The sequence below is a fragment of the Lissotriton vulgaris genome, chromosome 3_1, assembly GCF_964263255.1.
Source record: "Lissotriton vulgaris chromosome 3_1, aLisVul1.2, whole genome shotgun sequence".
In the NCBI taxonomy this organism is placed as follows: domain Eukaryota; kingdom Metazoa; phylum Chordata; class Amphibia; order Caudata; family Salamandridae; genus Lissotriton; species Lissotriton vulgaris.
This window is the reverse complement of record NC_141689.1, coordinates 1,421,830,500-1,421,837,321: the sequence shown is the minus strand read 5'-3', so window position 1 is coordinate 1,421,837,321 and position 6,822 is coordinate 1,421,830,500.

Sequence of the window (6,822 nt, the reverse complement as noted above, 5' to 3'; positions counted from 1 at the left end):
GGCTCGCGATTCCACTCCCCCTCACGACGCACCTCCGGATCCGCCCCCTCCCCACTTTCTCTACCACCACTCTAGCACTGCTTGTCTTCCGTGAAACTGTCTGGCACACGAAAGTCTTACCATTAACAAGACCTATTGCCCAGCATAAATGACTTTCGTCTTCAACTCTAACTTGCCCAAATCTATTTTTTGGGACAATGAAACATACTTATTTGTTAACAAACATTTCTACAGCCTTCGACATCTCTTCCACAACCCACAAACGCCAGAACCTCCCCCCTCTGTTCCCGTACACAGCCAGGCTCGCAATTCAACTCCCCCTCCCCAGACGCCAGCACCTCCCCTCTCTGTCCCTGCACACAGCCAGGCTCTCAGAACACAATAAACGAAAGACTTGAAACTGAAATCGTCGACAAAAAGAAATAATGACAGACGCATTACAAGCTACATCGCCGTGTACATTCCCCAATCAGCAGGCCTACTATTCCCACCCCTCCCTCTACAGCGTGCTACGCAAAAAATAGCGATAGTATGTATAGCATTGCACCTAAAAAACAGTTAATATTACAACTCACAAACGGCAGCACCTCCCCCCTCTGTTCCCGTACACAGCCAGGCTCGCAATTCAAGTCCCCCTCCCCAGACGCCAGCACCTCCCCTCTCTGTCCCTGCACACAGCCATTCACGAAAAATTGGACCCCGAAATCAAATTTTGGACTTTTTATTTTTTATCTAGTAACAGTATAAGAGCAATATTATGTATTTAGTCTTTAAAGGGAAAGTTATGTTGCATAAAGAACGTTTTGGAAATAAATGCCCGCCTGCAGCCGCCTGCCTTGCATGTTTTTCACTTCAGGCGCATCCCTCCCACACACCCGCTCAGCCCCTCCCCTGCCTGCCGTGTCGCATTTCTTCTACAGCCTTCGACATCTGTTCCCCAACCCACAAACGCCAGCACCTCCCCTCTTTCTTCCCGGACACAGCCAGGCTCGCAATTCCACTCCCCCTCACGACGTACCTCCGGATCCGCCCCCTCCCCACTTTCTCTACCACCACTCTAGCACTGCTTGTCTTTCGTGAAACTGTCAGGCACACGAAACTCTTACCATTAACAAGACCTATTGCCCAGCATAAATGACTTTCGTCTTCAACTCTAACTTGCCCAAATCTATTTTTTGGGACAATGAAACATACTTATTTGTTAACAAACATTTCTACAGCCTTCGACATCTCTTCCACAACCCACAAACGCCAGAACCTCCCCCCTCTGTTCCCGTACACAGCCAGGCTCGCAATTCAACTCCCCCTCCCCAGACGCCAGCACCTCCCCTCTCTGTCCCTGCACACAGCCAGGCTCTCAGAACACAATAAACGAAAGACTTGAAACTGAAATCTTCGACAAAAAGAAATAATGACAGACGCATTACAAGCTACATCGCCGTGTACATTCCCCAATCAGCAGGCCTACTATTCCCACCCCTCCCTCTACAGCGTGCTACGCAAAAAATAGCGATAGTATGTATAGCATTGCACCTAAAAAACAGTTAATATTACAACTCACAAACGCCAGCACCTCCCCCCTCTGTTCCCGTACACAGCCAGGCTCGCAATTCAAGTCCCCCTCCCCAGACGCCAGCACCTCCCCTCTCTGTCCCTGCACACAGCCAGGCTCTCAGAACACAATAAACGAAAGACTTGAAACTGAAATCGGCGACAAAAAGAAATAATAATGACAGACGCATTACAAGCTACATCGCCGTGTACATTCCCCAATCAGCAGGCCTACTATTCCCACCCCTCCCTCTACAGCGTGCTACGCAAAAAATAGCGATAGTATGTATAGCATTGCACCTAAAAAACAGTTACTATTTTGACATTATAAAGGAAAAAAAAAAACACAGACTCACTCCCATTCAGCGGCCTTACTATTTCCCCCCCTCCTTCTACAGCGTGCTACGCAAAAATTAGCGCTTGTATCTATAGCATTGCACCTAAAAAACATTTAATATTTTGACATGATTATAAACGAAATGAAACACACAGAGTCAGTCCCATTCAACGGCCTACTATTTCCCTCCCCCGACACAGCGTGACATCACAAAGCCTCTAGCACATCCACACGACTAAACAGTCCTCGCAACCCGCCCTAACCCCCAACAATACGCCGGACCTGCTCGGACCACTCTTCAATACCATTTACATGAACACACAGCCAGGCCACAGACTCCAAGGCTTTCGTCAACAAAACTACAGGATGCTAGAGTACTTTAAGCGCCGTCGTCAAGATTGTAATCACTTGTGAAGTTCCTTTGGGGATGTGCTAATTTAGAACAGCAGGATGCGAGCCGGGTGTTGGCCCGAGAACAACAACAAACCCAAAAAAACAAAAAATCCCACAGAAAGAAAATAATAACACTAGAAACGTGATGCTTTTTTCGCAAAACTCACAAAATCCCACTGAAAGAAAATACTAACACTAGAAACGTGATGCTTTTTTAACAAAACTCATTTACTTTACATAACCATGCCTACTATTTCACAGCCTCCCTCTACAGCGTGGTATGTAAAATCGGGCGATTCTACGACGACGCTTGTACAGACTAAAGATTTCCTATGTTGCCTTCAGTGAAACATTTCCGATGTTGCCTTCTTTTGGATAACCACCATCTTTCTCATACACACACATTAAGGGACGCATCCGCAGCAAAGTTATGTATTTACAATACGTACACACACAGCAACAACAATTCTAGCATTTAAAAACTACCCACAGACACATTCAAGGGCCTCATCCTCAGCAATGATCACGATTTTACTAATTAAAATAACAACACCACTTTAAGGGAAAATATTGCATCAAGCCTCTGTCCCATTCAGCACCATACATAAGCTCATACCATTTCGCCACATCTGTCTCTACATTTATGTATTGCCAGACAAATTAGCCACCATATTTCTCATTCTACAACCGTACCCACACACCAAAAACAAGGAAAACAGGATTTCAAAGTAGCCACACACACATTAGGGGACGCATCCTCAGCAAAGTTTTGTATTTTACTAATAAACATAACGTCACAAGTTTGAGAATGGATATTACAAGAGTGGTACTTTTAAAAGGTTAACTTTTTATACTTTGACAGCTTTATATATGCCATTTGTAAGGGTAACTTGGAGCAGACAGTTGAATTCGAATTACAGGAACGGAAAAAAAATGGCGTTTGCTTTGTCAGTTGAGAGCGAACTCTTATGTGCGATTAAGGGAGTTGCCCAGGGAAGTCTACTGTCGCGCCAATGTCGAAAGTTCATCTGCATACACATTCAAACATTCACACTTCCAAGTCGCGCACATCAGCTAGTGTGACTTTTCCTTGGGGCAAGGGAAGGATTAAAACCTTTGATCCTACAAACGCACCAAAAACACAGAGCATGCTCGTTGTGCACATTCAGCCGTTATACACCCACAACGGCTCTTTGGACTACATGCTTGTTCCGAAACATACACTCATTATTATAAAGGCCAGCAACACGTACACACACAACAGCATTAACTCACATAAGCACATACTACAGCGCACAAACACAAACACTAAAGTGAAAGAAAGTGCCAGTCACAAAAGGGATGGATAGTTTTAATTAAAAAATACTTGGGTACTACATTCATAAACACAACAGGCTCATCCCCATTCACCTTGACTCCTAATTTATAGCCTACCTGTAGAGCGCACTATGGAAAAATGGTGAATTTTACGTCTACGCTTGCATATACTACAAAATTAATCCGTTGTCTTCATTGGCATAAACTTATTACAACTATTCCAATGCTAGCAACACACCATTAACAACGATTACAGGATTTAAAAGTAGCCACACACACATTAAGGGACGCATCCGCAGCAAAGTTCTGTATTTACAACACGTACACACACAGCATAAACAATTCCAGCATTTAAAACTACCCACAGACACATTTAAGGGCCGCATCCTCAGCAATGCTCACGATGTTCATAATAAAAATAACGACAACACTTTAAGGGTGTCGTTAGTTTTGCACCCTCACCCTCACTCACCCTCACCCTCACTCACCCTCAACCCCTCACCTACCCTCACCCTCACTCACCCTCACCGTCACCCTCACCCACCCTGAACCCCTCATGCCATTTTGAAGGGTAACTTGGAGCAGACAGTTGAAGTCGAATTACAGTAACAGAGAAAATGGCGTCTGGAAACGTGATTTTTTTTACCAAAACTCCTATAGTTTACATACCATGCCGTACACACACACCAACAACAATTCCAGCATTTAAAACTACCCACACACACATTCAAGGGCCGCATCCTCAGCAATGCTCACGATTTTCATAATAAAAATAACAACACAACTTTGATGGCAAATATTGCATCCAGCCTCTGACCCATCCAGCACCATACATCAGCTCATAACATTTTGCCACACCTGTCTCTACAGTTATGTATTGCCAAACAAAATCATCGACCATCTTTCTCATTCGCCCACTGGATTTTAACGTTGCCACACACACATTAATGGACGCATCCGCAGCAATGTTCAGTATTTTCATACTAAACATAAAAGCCACAACTTTGAGCCTGTATATTACAAGAGTTACATTAAGGGACGCATCCGCAGCAAAGTTCTGTATTTACAACACGTACACACACAGCAAAAACTATCCCAGCATTTAAAACTACCCACAGACACATTTAAGGGCCGCATATGCAGCAATGCTCATGATTTTCATAATAAAAACAACAACACAACTTTGATCGCAAATATTGCATCCGGCCTCTGACCCATTCAGCACCATACATCAGCTCATAACATTTCAGCACATCTGTCTCTACATTTATCTATTGCCAGACAAATCAGTCACCATATTTATCATTCTCCAACTCGTACACACACACACACAGAACAACAATTACAGTATTTACAAGTAGCCACACACACATTAAGGGACGCCTCCACAGCAAAGCTCTGTTTTTACAAGACGTACACACACCCCAACAACAATTCCAGCATTTAAAAATACCCTCAGACACATTCAAGGGACGCATCCTCAGCAATGATCACCCTCACTCACCCTCACCCTCACTCACCCTCAACCCCTCACGTACCCTCACCCTCACTCACCCTCAACCCCTCACCCTCACCCTCACTCACTCAACACCTCACCCTCACTCACCATCAACATCTCACCCTCACTCACCCTCAACCCCTCACCCTCAACCCCTCACCCTCAACCACTCACCCTCAACCACTCACCCTCACCCTCAACCCCTCACCCTCACTCACCCTCAACCCCTCACCCACACCCTCAACACTTCACCCTCAACTCCTCACTCACCCTCACTCTCACTCACACTCAACACCTCAGCCTCACCCTCACTCACCCTCAACACCTCACAATCACTCACCCTCACTCACCCTCAACCCCTCATCCTCCCTCACCCTCACCCACACTCACCCTCACTCACCCTCAACACCTCACCCTCACTCACCCTCACCCACACTCACCCTCACTCACCCTCAACGCCTCACCCTCACTCACCCTCAACACCTCACACTCACTCACTCACCCTCACCCTCTCTCACCCTCAACACCTCACCCTTTCACCCTCAACCCCTCACTCACCCTCACTCTCACTCACCCTCACTCACCCTCAACCCCTCCCCCTCACCCTCACTCACCCTCACTCACCCTCAACCCCTCACCCTCACTCACTCAACACCTCACCCTCACTCACCATCAACATCTCACCCTCACTCACCCTCTCACCCTCACTCACCCTCTCACCCTCACTCACCCTCAACCCCTCACCCTCCCTCACCCTCACCCACACTCACCCTCACTCACCCTCAACACCTCACCCTCACTCACCCTCACCCTCACTCACCCTCACTCACCCTCAACGCCTCACCCTCACTCACCCTCAACACCTCACACTCACTCGCCCTCACCCTCTCTCACCCTCAACACCTCACCCTTTCACCCTCAACCCCTCACTCACCCTCACTCTCACTCACCCTCACTCACCCTCAACCCCTCCCCCTCACCCTCACTCACCCTCACTCACCCTCAACCCCTCACCCTCACTCACTCAACACCTCACCCACACTCACCATCAACATCTCACCCTTACTCACCCTCTCACCCTCACTCACCCTCAACCCCTCACCCTCCCTCACCCTCCCTCACCCTCACCCACACTCACACTCACCCTCACTCACCCTCAACACCTCACCCTCACTCAACCTCACCCACACTCACCCTCACTCACCCTCAACGCCTCACCCTCACTCACCCTCAACACCTCACACTCACTCACCCTCACCCTCTCTCACCCTCAACACCTCACCCTTTCACCCTCAACCCCTCACTCACCCTCACTCTCACTCACCCTCACTCACCCTCAACCCCTCCCCCTCAGCCTCACTCACCCTCAACACCTCACCCTCACTAACCCTCAACCCCTCACCCTCACACCCTCAACCCTTCACCCTCACTAACTCTCAACCCCTCAATCACCCTTACCCTCACTCACCCTCAATACCTCACCCTCACTAACACTCAACCCCTCACTCACCCTCACTCTCACCCTCACTCACACTCAACACCTCAGCCTCACCCTCACTCACCCTCACTCACCCTCAACCCCTCATGCCATTTTGAAGGGTAACTTGGAGCAGACAGTTGAAGTCGAATTACAGTAAGGGAGAAAATGGCGTCTGGAAACGTTAAGTTTTTTTAACAAAACTCCTATAGTTTACATACCATGCCGTACACACACACCAACAACAAT